Source organism: Macaca mulatta, chromosome 2 (genome assembly GCF_049350105.2).
Source record: "Macaca mulatta isolate MMU2019108-1 chromosome 2, T2T-MMU8v2.0, whole genome shotgun sequence".
In the NCBI taxonomy this organism is placed as follows: domain Eukaryota; kingdom Metazoa; phylum Chordata; class Mammalia; order Primates; family Cercopithecidae; genus Macaca; species Macaca mulatta.
Window position 1 is genome coordinate 9,687,729 of NC_133407.1, and position 15,613 is coordinate 9,703,341.

The 15,613-nt window shown below is 43.9% G+C and overlaps 1 protein-coding gene and 1 long non-coding RNA gene across 3 annotated transcripts in view; one reads left to right on the plus strand and one right to left on the minus strand.

Annotated features, from left to right (window-relative positions):
- TPRG1 (tumor protein p63 regulated 1) overlaps positions 1-1,858 on the minus strand; it is a 365,690-nt gene extending 363,832 nt beyond the window's left edge. Inside the window, exon 1 of one of the 2 annotated variants that reach the window (XM_077991227.1) lies at positions 1,461-1,858. The gene's annotated coding sequence lies outside the window, so the exon portion shown is untranslated. The remainder of the gene's footprint in view (positions 1-1,460) is intronic. The other variant, XM_077991224.1, reaches the window with a different exon arrangement.
- LOC144338983 (uncharacterized) overlaps positions 873-15,613 on the plus strand; it is an 80,936-nt gene continuing 66,195 nt past the window's right edge. Inside the window, exons 1-2 of the long non-coding RNA XR_013413501.1 lie at positions 873-1,606; positions 6,170-6,221. This is a non-coding gene — a long non-coding RNA (uncharacterized LOC144338983). The remainder of the gene's footprint in view (positions 1,607-6,169; positions 6,222-15,613) is intronic.

Below are 15,613 nucleotides of genomic sequence, written 5' to 3' on the forward strand. Positions count from 1 at the left end.
GTTTCTCATTTGGCCTGTTTTGTGATGTATGTCAGGAAGGTGTTATTGTGGTGAACAATTAAGAAGAAGGGAATTTAAAAGCAGAGAAATGAGTGACTCACCCAAGGTCACATAGCAAGTGACAGAGCTGCGAGCAACTTGAATGCAAATCTCCTGGAGCCAAGCCATGTATTCATGCACCTACCTCAAAGCCTGCTCTCAGAAAGAAGTGGAAGAGGGAAAGGAAGAAGAGAGAAAGAAGAAAGAGGAGGGGGAGGAATAAGAGGGAGAGAAGCAGAGGAGGAGAGAGACTGCAGAGCCCGTGACTGTAGGTGAAGGGCCTGGGACCTTCTCCTTTCACCCCTGCTCACCCCGACTCCCTTAACTCCTCCTGGACCCAAGAAAATGGGTCCAAGTCTGTGCGGTAGGGAAGGGCTGCTGGGTAACTTCTTTACTGAGGCGCAAGCATGGCCCTGCGGGGTTGCTGAGCCTTTCAAAGGCCACTTGTAAACTCTGATGCGGCGCAGAAGCTGGCCCGGAGGGGCTGGGGCCCGGGCCAGGAGGAGAGGACGGGCCTGCCTTTGGTGCCTAGAAATCAAAGCAGCCAACCTTGGGCTTTTTCTTCCCCCTCACACTGAGGCACTTTTATTGGCGAGATGAAGGGAGGCAGAGCGGGCCTTACAGTCCTCGCTTTGCTTTTGGAGGTTAATGACCCAGTTAGCAGCTCTTGGCTGCGTTTCCGACATTTTGCAGACATCAAGCCCCGCGTCTCTGCCAAGTACATTCTGTTCCCTGGAGCACATCCAGTGCATCTCAGATTACTATGTAATGCGACAAAGAGGGAGAGGTGGCTGGGAGGGGCATCGGGGAGCGGGGCGGGGAGGGGAGAGGGCGGGATGCAGGAGCGTGCGGGGAGGAGAGGAGGATGCCACTCTAAATATAGCTGCCCTCCTGGAATGCGTCTTTCAAGGTGCTTATTTACTGCACAAGAGTGATCCCAAAGTGAGGGTACGATTGGGCCCTGTCGTCCAGGAATCCTGGAGCGCCGAGAGCGAAGCCCAGGACCAGGGCGAGGACAGAGAGTGGGGGTGGGGAGGAGGCTGCAGGAGGCTCCTGGCTGGGAAGGGCGGGGAAGGTGGAATTCGAAGGGGGCGGGGCTAGGAGGTGGTGGCCCCGCCCACAAGGCCGCCGCCCCGCTTTGCAGCTCCAGCCTGAGCTGCAGCCTGCGCGCTAATTATAGACGTGAATGGAAAGCGGCCGCTTTTGAATGATCGCGTTGCTGGAGCTGCCGTTGGAAGCTTAGAAGCAGGTGCTACCGTGCTAGATACAAAGCGATCTATTTAAAAGTCCTGTGTCACGCACGCACCCTTACTGACGAATCCTCTGGCTCTCTCCTACCACCGCCCGGTGGCGGATTCCGGAATTGGTTCAAAAGGCCTTGATCCCGAAGACCCAGGACAGAGACAGAGGACATTTCCTACCTCTTTCGCCTGCATCCTTAGAAAACTCCCGAGGATGAGAAGATCCCCAGACCTTTACAAGCTGTTGTTTTACAAACGGAGAAACTGAGGCAGGGAGAGGCGCTGGATGTGCACCAAAGCACGTGGTGCGTCAGTGCACAGCTGAGGTAAAGTTCTGGTCTCCTGACAGCCTCTCCATTTGCCTTACCGGATTGGAACTTAAAGCAAGTCTCACTTTAACGCTGTTAATTTCCAGGCACGGATCTTTAGCCAATGAGCATCCTCCTCCTTTCCTGGTTCAGCGCCTACTCCCTCCAGTCGCCACCCCCACCCCACTCCCACAAGGAAAACTTGCTAATGCTGGCTGATTCTCATTGCTAGGTTTACTAGTTCAGGCCTGGAAACTGGGTAACCTCAATAACTATGACCATTTCAGTATGTGTGAGTCAATCTGATGTGCCCTCCGTCAGCATAATCCTGTCACGAGGAAAGACGCAGGGGGCAAAACCTAGACGTTTCTTTCGCATCAGCATGTTGGCTGCACCTAGTGCTCACAGCCAAGAGTGTTAAAGCACATGATGACCTAATCCAGTTCATACGAGTACAGTGAAAATCCTTATGCCCATTTTATGGAATCCCTGCAGAAATGGAGTTTTGGAGGGAGGAAGTGACTTGCTCACAGTCATCTGCTGATGAGTGGTCTACTTGGGAACCAAAACCAAGTTCTCCACTCTCGATGTGGGCTATGTCCAGTATTCATGCTTTGGCCTGCAAGGGGGAGAAGAAATCCACTTAGTAATAGAGAGGGATAACTCTCCAGTCCCTCGGACACCTGGCGTGTCCTGAGTATCTCCACTCTGACCATTGGCCTTTTCTCCCTGCGGGTCTGGGGCCACTCCCACGCTAATCCATGGCATTAAACTGGGCATGGAGAGCTGCTGTCTTCTCTAGAAACCGAAATCTTCAAGTCCAGTATCTACATCCATTACCACCTGGACCCATCTATGTCTCCTTACCTTTGCTGACTGCTTTGGACTTAACTCTGCCTGTGTCTCTCTTGGCTATTCCTGTAACCTCAAGATCTCCACCAGGGCAGATGGATAAAGAGGCAGCATCCAGTAACATGCTGAAAAAAGAAGGGAGAGGGAATAGGTGTGGATGATAGAATATTTTAGTTGTTTTTTATTTACTTCTTGAAAGCAGAAACTGTATCTTAGTCTTTGTAAGTCCTCCTTCTTCCCAACATATACAAGGTCCAGCCCAATGCACCGAGCATAGCAGACACCCAGAAATGTTAAAGAATCATAAAACTTTCACATGGCTGTGGAAAATTGTATATAGCTAGGTTGGTCATAGTCATGTTTCTCTGATAACATAGATAGGTAGCTTAGAGCATGGACTTTGTGCCTACAAGCCCATGTTTTGCATGAACTAGTTATACAATACTGACAAATTACTTAAGTTTTCTAGGTCTCAGTTTTCTCATCTGTAAAATGGGCATAAGTGTACCTCAAAGAAGCAGTGCTGAGCAGTACTGGTAGTGCTGAGCCAGGAAAAAAGAAAAATGTTCATATGTGGTTTTTTTCTACAATCGGGCTACTTAATTTGGAATCTGAATTCAACTATGAGCCTAGCACAATGACTAGTGTCAGCACTCAGTAGTTCTTCTCACACAGCGTTGTTCTAGGAATTAAGTTGGATAATATATATGAACACTCCTTGTACAGCGATATAAGATTGTTCACATACTTTATTATTAATAAAGTTGCCCCAGGTTACACAGCTAACATATAGTGGCCCTGGGATTTAAATCCAGATATGCTCCTGTCTCTGTCCTAGGTCTCCAGGCTCAAGTGCATAACAATAGTCATCATTACTGAGCACTGATTCAATAATATCGTTGTGCGTTAACTGTGCCTGCTTCTATGTGACATGCAGAAAAAATAGACATGCCATTAGGTTGGAAATAAGTAGGTAAGGGCCTAGGACAGATACACAAGTAACTATGTAATACCAGTCAGTGGATGATGAGTGCTCTGATTAGCACAATAAACCAAATGCCATGGGCACCAGGGAAGAACAAGCAGATACTCCCCGAGGTGGGGAGAAGAGTTCAGGATGGCTGCAGTGAGGGTAAAGGAGCATGAACAGACCCTGGAAGAACTGGTAGCATTTGGACAAGTGGGGGTAGAGGTGAGGGAAGTTCCTGATAAAGGGATCAGCAAGAGCAAAGACCCAAACGCAGGAAAAGAGAGGGAGGATTTAGAGAACATAAGCTTGCCAGCATTCAGAGAACATAGTGCCGGCAGAGAGTGAGCAGGGCAGAATGAGAAAGCACACCGGGAGCTCAGCAAGGAGACCAGGTGTCCCAGGGAACCAGGGAGAGCTCAGCAGGGCCAGGTGAGTCTCTCTGATGACATGGAGCGCAGCTGTGCTACACTCTCAGGATGATGATGAGTGGAGAAATTTCGCTCTGGGGCCAGATTTTAGGCAGCAGAAGCAAGGGTAGTTTCATAGCTCCTTTGTAGTGCCTCCTAGATCTTGTAATTGTGTATTTACTTGTGTTTCATCTTTTACATTGGCCTATAAACTCCATGAGAGATGGGAACAGGAGCCTTTCCTTTCTTACTTGCCCCAGGGCTTACCACAGTGACATCCATAGTAGGAGCTCGATAAAGACTAGATGAGCAAGTGAATGCTTCTTTGATCCCAAGGCCAAGAGGACCACCAAAGTAATCCAAATGTGGACAAAGGTTTTTCCAAGAAGGTTGTTCCCACCTTTAACTTCAGTAAACAGGTACCCCGGGAGGTGTAAAAGAGTTTAAAATTCACTGAGCAGGAGTGCAGGACTTCTTTCGTGATCCCTCAAATCTATGTACTATAGTTTTAGAAAATGAAATCAGAAAGAACTGGGGAGAAAAGAAAAAAAAAAGAAACCTTGAGCTGAAATAAAACCCTTCCAGTAACTCTCTATCTCTTACTTATATTAACTACCCATCTTCTGGTTTTAGTCTTCCCTCTCTAAAAAAAAGAAAGAAGGATGAAAGGGAAGGGAGAGAGAAGAAAAGAAACTTGCCCAAGAAAGCTATGAGTTTAGGCAACTGATTTTGTTGTCTTCTAAAGCCTTCTATGGCCTGGATCCCTTCCCAGCTCAAGTTGGGAAACAGAAAAGAAATCCAATTGGTTTCCGTTGTTAAGGGTTTGGGACAAACCGCTGATAGAAGCTGTGCCAACTGTCCTATCCTGGCCTTCTTTGAAATAGGAATGTCATTGCCTTTTGTCCTTCCACTTGGAAAGGCAATTTAGTGCTATGTTTTTTGAACAGGGGCATAGGATTCCAGGGGTGGAACAAACAGAACCTAGAGGTTACCTAATTCCACCCCTTCATGTTATAAAAGAGAAAACTGAGGAAAAAGAGAGGAAATGACTTGTTGATGACTGCCCATCACATAAGTGATAGAGAAAGGCAGAAAGGGATGAAGGCTTCTAATTTTAATGTTAGTGCTCTTTCCATACATGATGACAACTTCTTTAAGAAAGAACTCATATTTCTCTGAAAAGAGGGTCATTTTAGAGAAGCAGCTCTGGTTTTAAATCCCAGTACTACTGTACATTAGCTGTGTAACCTTGGGCAAGAACCATATATTCTGCAATAACAATAGTCAGCATTACTGAGCACTTATTTTGTGCCAGGCTTAGAACAGTAAAGAAACTGGCCCAAGGCCATATAAGTTGCAAGTAGTAGAGCCAGTTTGAACCCAAGACTGCCTTATTCTAAATCCCTTAATATTTTCATAGTAGCACATTGCTTCTGTATGCCTCAGTTTTCTCATCTGTGAAGTAGTTATTTTTAAGAAAGAATAAGATATAAAGTGCCTAGCACAGCACTTGACATACAGTAGGCACTCCATAAACATCAGCTACTATTATGTTGAAGAAAACCTTTTGAATGCATTCAGTGTGTTACACCTTAATCTTACCATTTTGATTATATTACTCAAGAATGTTGCCTATTATCAATCATCATCCTCACACTCATCAGTCTCCACGAGCCCTGTCTCAGCTTTCCCCAATGTGTCCTCTCACGGGGTTACGTTCCAAACAGGGAAGATCTAAACAGACAGATAAGGCAGGATGGGTACTCACTCTGCTTGTTTGTGCGGAATACTGAGGCAGATAGGTCACTCTAACAAGAGCAGCTGCAGCCACTCACAGATCCAGGTGCAGGAGCCAGGTGGGTTGAACTAACTAGGGGCCAGATTACAGGGATTTGGGGTCAGTAACGCCTAAGGTGGGCAGACTACAGCCTCTGAAAGGCCGATTCACAGGAGGAGGGTTCAAGCTACCATTTCTGACAAAATGAAGACAAGACGTTAGCTAGGAGGAAATAAAACTGGGTAAGTAGATCACCAGAAAAAAGAACATAAAAACCAGGATTAAACCAGGAAGGAATTGAGATTATAAGGGATCTAGGACCTCTAAAGATGACGGATGAGCCTTCCCTCCTCTGATTATAAAAAAATAAGAAATATCATGAGATAGTCTCGGTCATAAATTGCTGTGGATACATTTGCTTGGAGTGAAAGTATAAAAACATTCATGAGAATGATATCCACTAAATTCAGGAGAGTGGTTTCGTCTGTTGAGGGTGGGAGGGAAAGAAGGAGGGAGGAAAAGGAAATGGAAGGTGGAATCTTTTACTTTGTGTGTTATGTTTAATTTCTTTTAAGGAAAAGATCTGAAGCAAATATGGCAAAATGTTAGCATCTGTGAATTCTGGTGGTGAGTACATGTCATCTGTTATATCTTTTCTTTATGGTTACATATTTAATAATTTAAAATAAAAATATAAAGTCATAAATAGATTTAAAATCTAATAAGTTTCATTAACACTAATATGTGGTCATTGTGGAAAATCTAGGGACTTTATGAATAATAACACAGAAAGATAATGAGTTTCAAATGTTCTGATGTTAGCTAGCTGACCTGATATTTCCCAGATAAAACAACAGGCCTATTCCAAGGGGAATTTATGTAGGATCTTTGTAGTAAGTTAGCATACTGACAGCCCATGTATGTGTATTAAGGGGAGAATTTCTGGATTCTTCAAATCACACCATCTGACCAATCATTCCAAAACTCCTCACTGCTGCCCTCTGACCTGGTTACCCAGAAAGTCCCATTTTAAAATAAGATTCAGGATCTTGTACTCTTATATAAAAAGAAACCCTTAAAAATGTTTTTGAACAATCAAAGCTAATGTTACAAAGTCTACAAATTAAAATTTGTTGATGGAAACCCAGCAAGGATATGTAACTAAACAACACCATCAACCACTGAATCTAACTGACCTTTGTAGAACACTCTGCCCAATAACAACAGAATACTCATTCCTTTCCCGGCACGTGGAACATTCACCAAGATAAACCATATGCTGGAACATAAAATGTATGGATGTCTCCCATGAAGCAGAGTCCTTCAGACCCTCACTCAAAAACAAGTCTCGTTTTGCATTAAATTGGAGGACTATCTGGAGTCTCTGACCACTGCGTTACAGAAAAGAGAGCAGAATTGTTGCATGATGGGTAACACTCATCAATAATCACTGGCTGCCAAGCCATCTGGGAGGAGACCAAAGAGCTATAAAATAAGGCCAGGCACAGTGGCTCATGCCTGTAATCCCAGCACTTTGGGAGGCTGAGGTGGGCGAATCACCTGAGGTCAGGAGTTCGAGACCAGCCTGGCCAACATGGTGAAACCCTGTCTCTACTAAAAATACAAAAAAAAAAAAAAAAAAAAATAGCTGGGTGTGGTGGTGGGCACCTGTAATCCCAGCTTCTCAGGAGGTTGAGGCAGGAGAACTGCTTGAACCTGGAAGGCGGAGGTCGCAGTGAGCCAAGATTGTGCCACTGCTCTCCAACCTTGGCGACAAGAGCGAGACTACATCTAAAAAAAAAAAAAAAAAAAAAAAAAAAGCTATAAAATATAGGTACCAGAGCTGAGAATGTAGCAGCCTGGGACCATGTCAATCAAGAGCAAATAATAACAGGCCCAGAAAATACCTGGCAGAAGTCTTGTACCAGTCTACTTCATGGTTTAGTAGGAACATCATGGACTCAGCTGACAATGATTTGGGCATGGCCCTGCCACTAACCCATGAGAGGCTGTGGACCAGTCCCTTTCATTTCCCCTTTCTGGGGACCAGCTTCCCCTTGTGCAAAATGGAGTCACTAGAATCTAGTGTCTTGGATCTCCAAGATGATTTCCACTTTTACCTTTCAGTGTCTATTTTTGTGTTCCTTCCAATTCCCCTGGGTCTTCAAGGAAAGGATGAATAATTCTTGGTACTCTTTGTGTTAGAAGGCAGGGGGTGGTCTGAGACGTGCACAGGGCATATTTGCTTATATGGATTGGCTTATATCGCCCCCAAATCCTGGATATGCTCAGACATATCCCAAAAGGTTCTACAAGGACATATTTACAAACAGCTTCCAAACAGCAGTAAAATGGCAAAACAAGCCTTGCAAGAGAAATTCTGTATACCAGACAATTTAATTCTGAACAATGGACCACATGAGGGTGTATAAATAACTAATTATGCTGGACAACATGAACAGCTTTTTTGGATGATTGCAAAATTGGGGAGGAAGGAAATGTGATGGGTATTTATATATTTGGGCTTCAGTCAAAGATTTCATATTCATTCTTAAGCAATTTGACTTACAAAATTAGCTCAGACTAGAACATGGTCAAACAACTTGAAACTGGAAGAAAGTCTGCTGTCCCAGGGGGATGGTTTGTGCCCAAGAATCCAAGGGAATGGAACGGAGTACTGGGTGTGCGCTCCTGCAGCCTCTGCAGGCTGCTCAGTGAGGGGTACCTTGGTCTTCACAAGGATCTGCAGAAAAGGAGTAGGGACTGTTCTGGAGCATTTGTAGTAAGTGTTCCAATATGAATCCACTTCATCTTGTTATCACAGAAGCACATGCTCCTGAACACGCAGATCCACATTTCTCCTAGGTTCCTACTCTTTCATCAATACTATGCCAAGCCTTGAAGATACAGAGACTGGATTTCTGGGAGGTGCATGGGAACACTTGGCTCACCTCTACATCCAGTGCCTGCTACTACTTCTAGTGCCTACACACTAGGTACACAGAAATACTTGTTGAACCAACAAGTTGTTTAATGAAATAAGTAGCAGACTGTCCTTGTGAAAATAGAATCCTTTGTGAACACAGAGGTGACAGAACAGTTCATTCTGACCTTAGGGATTGCAAGGCCCTTTCCTTCTTGCTGCAGGGCCTTCAAACATCTATTTCCCCATTCCTGCCCTCTGCCTAAATCCCATTCATCTTTATATTGCTTCCAGAGAACCGTTCCCTAACTCCATAGATGTTAATTAGTATTACCACTCTTCCTTGTCCTTGCATAATTCTATCTCATGACATCATGTTCTTTCTCTTCAAAATACATAGCACAACTTACTACTAATATCTATTTATGTGTTTATTTGCTTGGAATCTACTCCAACAATAGGCTATGAGCAATAATGTCTGATTTATCCGTGGCTATCTCACCAGTACCTACTATGGTGCCTGATGCCTAGGAGTGCATAGTAAATATTTGTAAGTTGTTTATTGAATAAACACATGTTATTTACAAAGGAAGCAGAATTTGAGCAGGACCTTGACAAAGATTTTGACAGAGATATGCAAGAAGAGAATTCAAGGAGGATGGAACAACCTAACCAGAGACAAAGAACAGGAAAAATACACGTAGGAGTAACGTAAATGGCCATAAGAATGTCCGTGTTCGCCAGAAATGACATGCTAAGAAACAGCAGTGGGAATCACCCTGATTTTTGCAGAAGATAAATAAAACTACCAGAGCTGAGCCTTAGACAAGTGGCTCAAGAAGTTCCATGAATAATCGATGGTTAAAAAGAGAGACTGGAGAGAAGGATATTATTAGGAGGCTGCTAAAGTGATGCATGCAAAAACCGATGGGGAATCAGACAGGGCAGCTGTGGTGGGAATTGAAAGATCAAAGAGTGCAGAATGATTGAATAGAATGTATGCAGGAGAAAGGAGAAGGAGAAATTAGCAATAATCCTCAAGTTTCTACCTGGGAGGGTGGGTGAAGCAGGTGGAGCTGTGAGCAGAGATTGCAAACACAGCAAAAGTCAGAAGACTTTGGGCTGGAAGTAAGAGAGCTTTATATAGACATCTGGTGTTGGAAGTGTTGAAGAGCCATCAGCGAGAGCTATCTGGTAGAAAAAAGAGAGATCCGAACTTAGATGTGGGTTTAAGTAACACCTGCCCAGAGTGGCCAGCTGGAGTTGGTGAGGCAACTCAGAGTCCCAAGAATGCCCTAGGACCCACCTCCTTTACTTTTTTTGTACAGTAACTGAGCTTGAGCCTCAAATAGTGGTCCCCGCAGAATGCTTCTAGAATCCGCCGGGCTGCTACGATCGATCTATACTGGCTTCCTTTGTTGGACATTTGGTAAAAGTGAGACAGGACTAGCTGGATTTCCTAGGCTGACTAAGAGTCCCTAAGCCTAGCTGGGAAGGTGACCGCGTCCATCTTTAAACATGGGGCTTGCAACTTAGCTCACACCCGACCAATCAGATAGTAAAGAGAGCTCACTAAAACGCTAATTAGGCAAAAACAGGAGATAAAGAAATAGCCAATCATCTATCACTTGAGAGACAACAGGCGGGACAATGATCAGGATATAAACCCAGGAATTCCAGCCGGCAATGGCAACCCCCTTTGGGTCCCCTCCCTTTCTATGAGAGCTGTTTTCATTCTATTAAATCTTGCAACTGCACTCTTCTGGTCCTTGTTTGTTATGGCTCGAGCTGAGCTTTCGCTGGCCATCCACCACTGCTGCTGGCTGCTGTGGCAGATCTGCTGCTGACTTCCATCCCTCCGGATCCAGCAGGGTGTCCGCTGTGCTCTTGATCCAGTGAGGCACTCATTGTCACTCCTGATCGGGCTAAAGGCCTGCCATTGTTCCTGCACAGCTAAGTGCCCTGGTTCATCCGAATCGAGCTGAACGCTAGTCACTGGGTTCCACGGTTCTCTTCCATGACCCACGGCTTCTAATAGAGCTGTAACACTCACTGCATGGCCCAAGATTCCATTCCTTGGAATCTGGGAGGCCGAGAACCCCAGGTCAGAGAACACGAGGTTTGCCACCATCTTGGACGTGGCCCGCCACCATCTTGGGAGCCCTGGGAGCAAAACCCCAGGTAACAGAAGCATGTTCAACATATCATTGAGTTGTTGTCACCGATGTAGATATTGATCTTGTATACTGGAAAATCACCTCCTACTTCGTTCTTGATTCTCTTTGCTGCTGTGCCCTTCTACCCAGCACAGGAAGCTTAAGTTCCCCTTCTCTTGACTCCCTACCCCACACTGCAAGTAATCAAATCAGGAGTTCTCCCTGACCATGTTGAAGTTTGTGTCCCCATTAAGGAAATAATAAACATGGGGAAAATATCCCACATAGAGCTAGAAAAGAATTATCCTAAAAGTAGAAACTTTAGCTTTGACTGATAGAAAAGTTATACCCCTGAATGTTTCTGAACTTAAGTCACGAAGAAGCCCAGCCGAGTACCAGACTGGTGTGAAATAATTTCCCCAGGTGAAGAGTACCACAGGATTAGTTGACCATGCAATTGATGAAGAGAACGCTGCTTTTCACCAGTCATCTAGGGTCTGGATTGGGAAGGCATGAGGCCAGTGTGATGTAGACATACTCAGCTCTCAAAGAATTTTTCCTTGAAAGAGAAAAACAAAGGCAGGATGAGAACTCAATCAGCTGCTTCCTTCAGGAGACCGGCTGCTGCAGGACGGGCCCCTCACAAATATGCCAAGAATGAAGCTTTTAAATTACCACCAACAAGAATACCAGGTCAGAAGTTCCTAGAATTACTTCCTACTTGGATCAAAGAAGCATAGAGGTACAGCGAGGTCTGATATCAGATGTGAAGTGATTTTGAGTCCTGACCCACACTCCGATCCCCTTGGAGAATATAACTACTCCTGGCGGTGGAAGCGGATCCTGCCTTAATGGATAAAAATTGAGACAAGTCTTTCGTTCTTTTTAATACCCCAAAGGGTTGAGCTTAAGCCTTTCTGTAGGAGCAAAGATATCGCCATAAGGCAAACAGTCCTAGTACAGAACCATAAAACCCTTCTCAGCATCTAAAGGATACCCATTATGTTCATCTCAATATCAGAGTTATTTACTTTGCCTTTTATGTTGACATTCTTTTCTCTACCGTGATAGTTAGCAAAATTGGATGAGAAAAGGCCCAAGTTCAAAATCCACTCTGCCTCTTATAGCCCTTCTTGGTTTCAGTAGTCAAACCCAGTGATGATTCTTGCCTGAGCCATCTCAGGTTGTTATGAGGAGTAGAGAATATGTATGTATGGGAAAGGGCTTTGTGACTATTCAGCTTTCCGCATGTAAGCGGTTGTAATCATTCACTGACTAAGCCTATCAGATGGATTTTCTTCAACCTCAATTGCTGCTTCATTTTCCCTTAGGGTCATGAAGTATCAGCAAGAGGCTCTTACTAGTTTTCTTGGGCTGCCTCTGGTCTGTCTCAGTCTCTGTCTACAATGGAACTGACAATGAATCGAATCTGTGGAGCACCAGGCAACTCAGTACTCCGTGTGCTGAAGTGTCTTGCGCTGCTTGTATTAGAGCAAATAAAACAGGAAAAGAAAGTATATTTATTCCCATCATTAATAATCCATAATGCATAGTCAAATTGATCATAGTAAACTGGATCAATCAGCCTTGCCTTCTACAGTCTCAATATAAGGGAGTTCATTATGCTAGCTGGGAACTTGGGACCAGATCATCCTGGGCCTCAGTGGACCACTTTCTGGGTGAGTGACCCTACCAAGGTCACTTAATTTCTCATAATTTCCTTATAGATATAATCTGGTTAATAATAATAACCTATGAAAAGAGTTAGCATATTAAATTAAATGAGGAAATAATGATAAAAGTGTTACATAGTAAGTCCCCAAGCATATTTGGGTTCCCTTCTTCCTTGCAGGTGCAGGGAAAAGAAATAATAATAATGATAGCTGGCCAGGCAAGGTAGCTCACACTTGTAATCCCAGTACTTTGAGAGGCTGAGAAGGGAGTATTTCTTGAGCGCAGGAATTTGAGACCAGCCTTGGCAACATGGCAAAACCCTCTCTCTACAAAAATGCAAAAATTAGCTGAGTATGGCAGCATGCACCTGTAGTCCTAGCTACTCAGGAGGCTGCAGTGGGAGAATAGCTTGAGGCTGGGAGGTCGAGGCTGCAGTGAGCTGTGATTGTGCACTGCACGCTAGCCTGGGTGACAGAGCAAGACCCTGTCTCAAAAAAAAAAAAAAAAAAAAGTAAATAATGATAGGTAATACTTACATAGCATCTATGATATAGCAGGCACTGTTCTGAGAGTTCTACTTATTAATATATTAACTCACCTAGTCTTTGCAACTCTGAGATAGAATGCTGTTTTCATCTAACCATTACAGGTGGGTAAGCTACAGCTCAGTGAGATTATATCCTCACCTGGGGTCACATAGCCCACAGGGACAGAACCAGGATTTAACTCGGGTGCTCTGACACTACAGTGCTGTGCTAACCTACCATGCTACAATGCTGCCGGGATTATGGATATTAATCCACAGGATCCTTTCAACTGTATATTCTGAGAGTTGAAACATAGGCTTTTCACCCCTAATTAATATGGCATGTCTTCCTAGACAGTATATATTCTAATTACATTTTTAATATCACAAAATGCTTTTCTGTCATTTGTAATGATTCAGCTTCTGATAAGCTTGTTAACTGAATGTCATTTTTTTCTCCACCTAAACCACCTTTGGAAGGTTCACACACATCATGCAGTTATTTATGATTTGAGGAAGAGCATCATATATGTAAACTAAAAAATGTTTATTAAAGTTAGAATTAATAATGATTGATTTGATTTCACTGATGAGTTAATTGGGGAAATGAACAGGTAATTGGGTATTTACAAAAGAAGGTCAAGAGTGGTTTCTGGGAGGAGTCAGTCAGATCCATTTCCTAAGCTTTTGCTCAGTCTTTCCTTCCTAAAACCCACCCTGCTGGGGAGCAGGAAAGGAAAGCACCATGTGTACATTTGCTTACGACTGACACACTTTTCTCGCAAAAGCTGCACTCTAATCTGATCTACTCTGACACCTCCAAAGGCGCTTTTGTCTGCAGACAAAAACCAAACTTCATCTGTGTCTCAAGGGTCCTCCGCACTTGTCTGGCTCCAGACCAGTTCTCCATGACTGTCTTCCAATAAGCTTCAGACCCTTGCCTTTCCCCCAAAAAGATTTTCCTCCCCAAATCTCTAAGCTCTCCATTGCTCCAACAGGCCCTTTCCTCTCTAATTCTACCAAAGTTCTAGTAAGTTTTCAAGACTGTTGCAGCGGTGTCCAATCTTTTGGCTTCCCTGGGCCACATCAGAAGAATTGTCTTGGGCTGCACACAAAGTACACTAACAGTAATAGTAGCTGATGAGCTTAAAAAAAAATCACTGGCTGGGCAAGGTGGCTCACACCTGTAATCCCAGCACTTCGGGAGGCCGAGGCAGGAGGATCACCTGAGGTCAGGAGTTTGAGACCAGCCTGGCCAACATGGTGAAGCCCCATCTCTACTAAAGATACAAAAATTAGCCCAGTGTGGTGGCAGGTGTCTGCAATCTCAGCTACTCGGGAGGCTAAGGCATGATCACGGCTTGAACTTGGGAGGCAGAGGTTGTGGTGAGCTGAGATCACGCCATTGTCCTCCAGCCTGGTGCGACAAAAGAGAGACCGTGTCAAAAAAAAAAAAAAAAAAAAAAAAGAAAAGAAAAGAAAAAGAAAAAAGGGAAAAAAAACTCCAAAAAATCTCATAATGTGTTAAGAAAGTTTATAAATTTGTGTTGGGCCAGATTCAAAGCCATCCAGGTCTGCATGAGGCCCACAGCCCATGGATTATACAAGCTTGGACTGTACCTTCTCTACTTGTATGTCCCAGATACCCTCAATTCAGGATTAGCTTTTTCTTTCTTCCATTTCCAATGGCACAAAATAATACTTCTATTTTAGAACTGATCCCTCATCATCTTGCATTGAATTTTGTATGTGTGTCTCCTTGTTCCACCAGAGTGAGCCCCTAAATGGTAGGGTGAAGGTCACATTCGTCTCTGAATGGTCCTTCATTAACATAGTTCCTGGCAAGAGGAAGTTTTCAATAAATTTGGTTTACTTGAATTGAGCTTCTTATACGGCAGAGTGAAATTATTTTGTGACTACAGTTTGAGAGCATACTCCCCAAGGCTAAAACGGACAATGAACTTTCTTCAACTAACTGTAAGATAGTGTAAGCCATCAGTCTCTTAAAGCCAGAGGGAAATTCACCCTTAACACTTGGAGATTTATTTAACCAAAGGAGTCATTCCACCAGAAAGCATGACTGTGATTTCTCTCATTATCCAAAATGAATAAGAATTATTATAATGATAAATTAGTGGCAGGAGACACTGATTTTTAGAAAGGAAAATTAATAAGGCACAGTGAATAAAATCTCATTTAGATGTTCTTTGCACATGCTCTCCAATAATAAACCTTCAATTTATAGCACTTTACAGTTAGTACATCCATATAGAATTTTATCTTCACATCAACACAGTAAGGCTAGTCTCATTGCCTACTTACAAATAAGAAAACTGAGTCCAGGCAGGCAAGGAAACAAATAACTATTAAGTACCAGAGTTGGGTCTCAAATCCAGGACCCCTGACTATATCCTGGGTTATCTTCTCCCAGGCATTGCCAGCCTACGAACCTCCCAAGGGTAAGTCCTGCAGATGTGCAACTTCCGCTCCAGGCCCCTGGGCATCCCAGTCAGAGGCCTGTGTATGTATCTGTGCCACCCCAGCGACACTTGGTTGAACACACTTGAGGTGTCTCAGTGCTATGGAGCCATTCATTTCAGGGTGTTCCCCTGTGCATAGTCCTCTTAGGCCTCTAGTGACATTTCAGAAAATTACTTTCACTTTTTAAATCAGAGTCCCCTGTCTTTAAGAAACAATCAGTGTCTGACTCTAAATCTCTTCTTCCTGTCATAATTGCCAC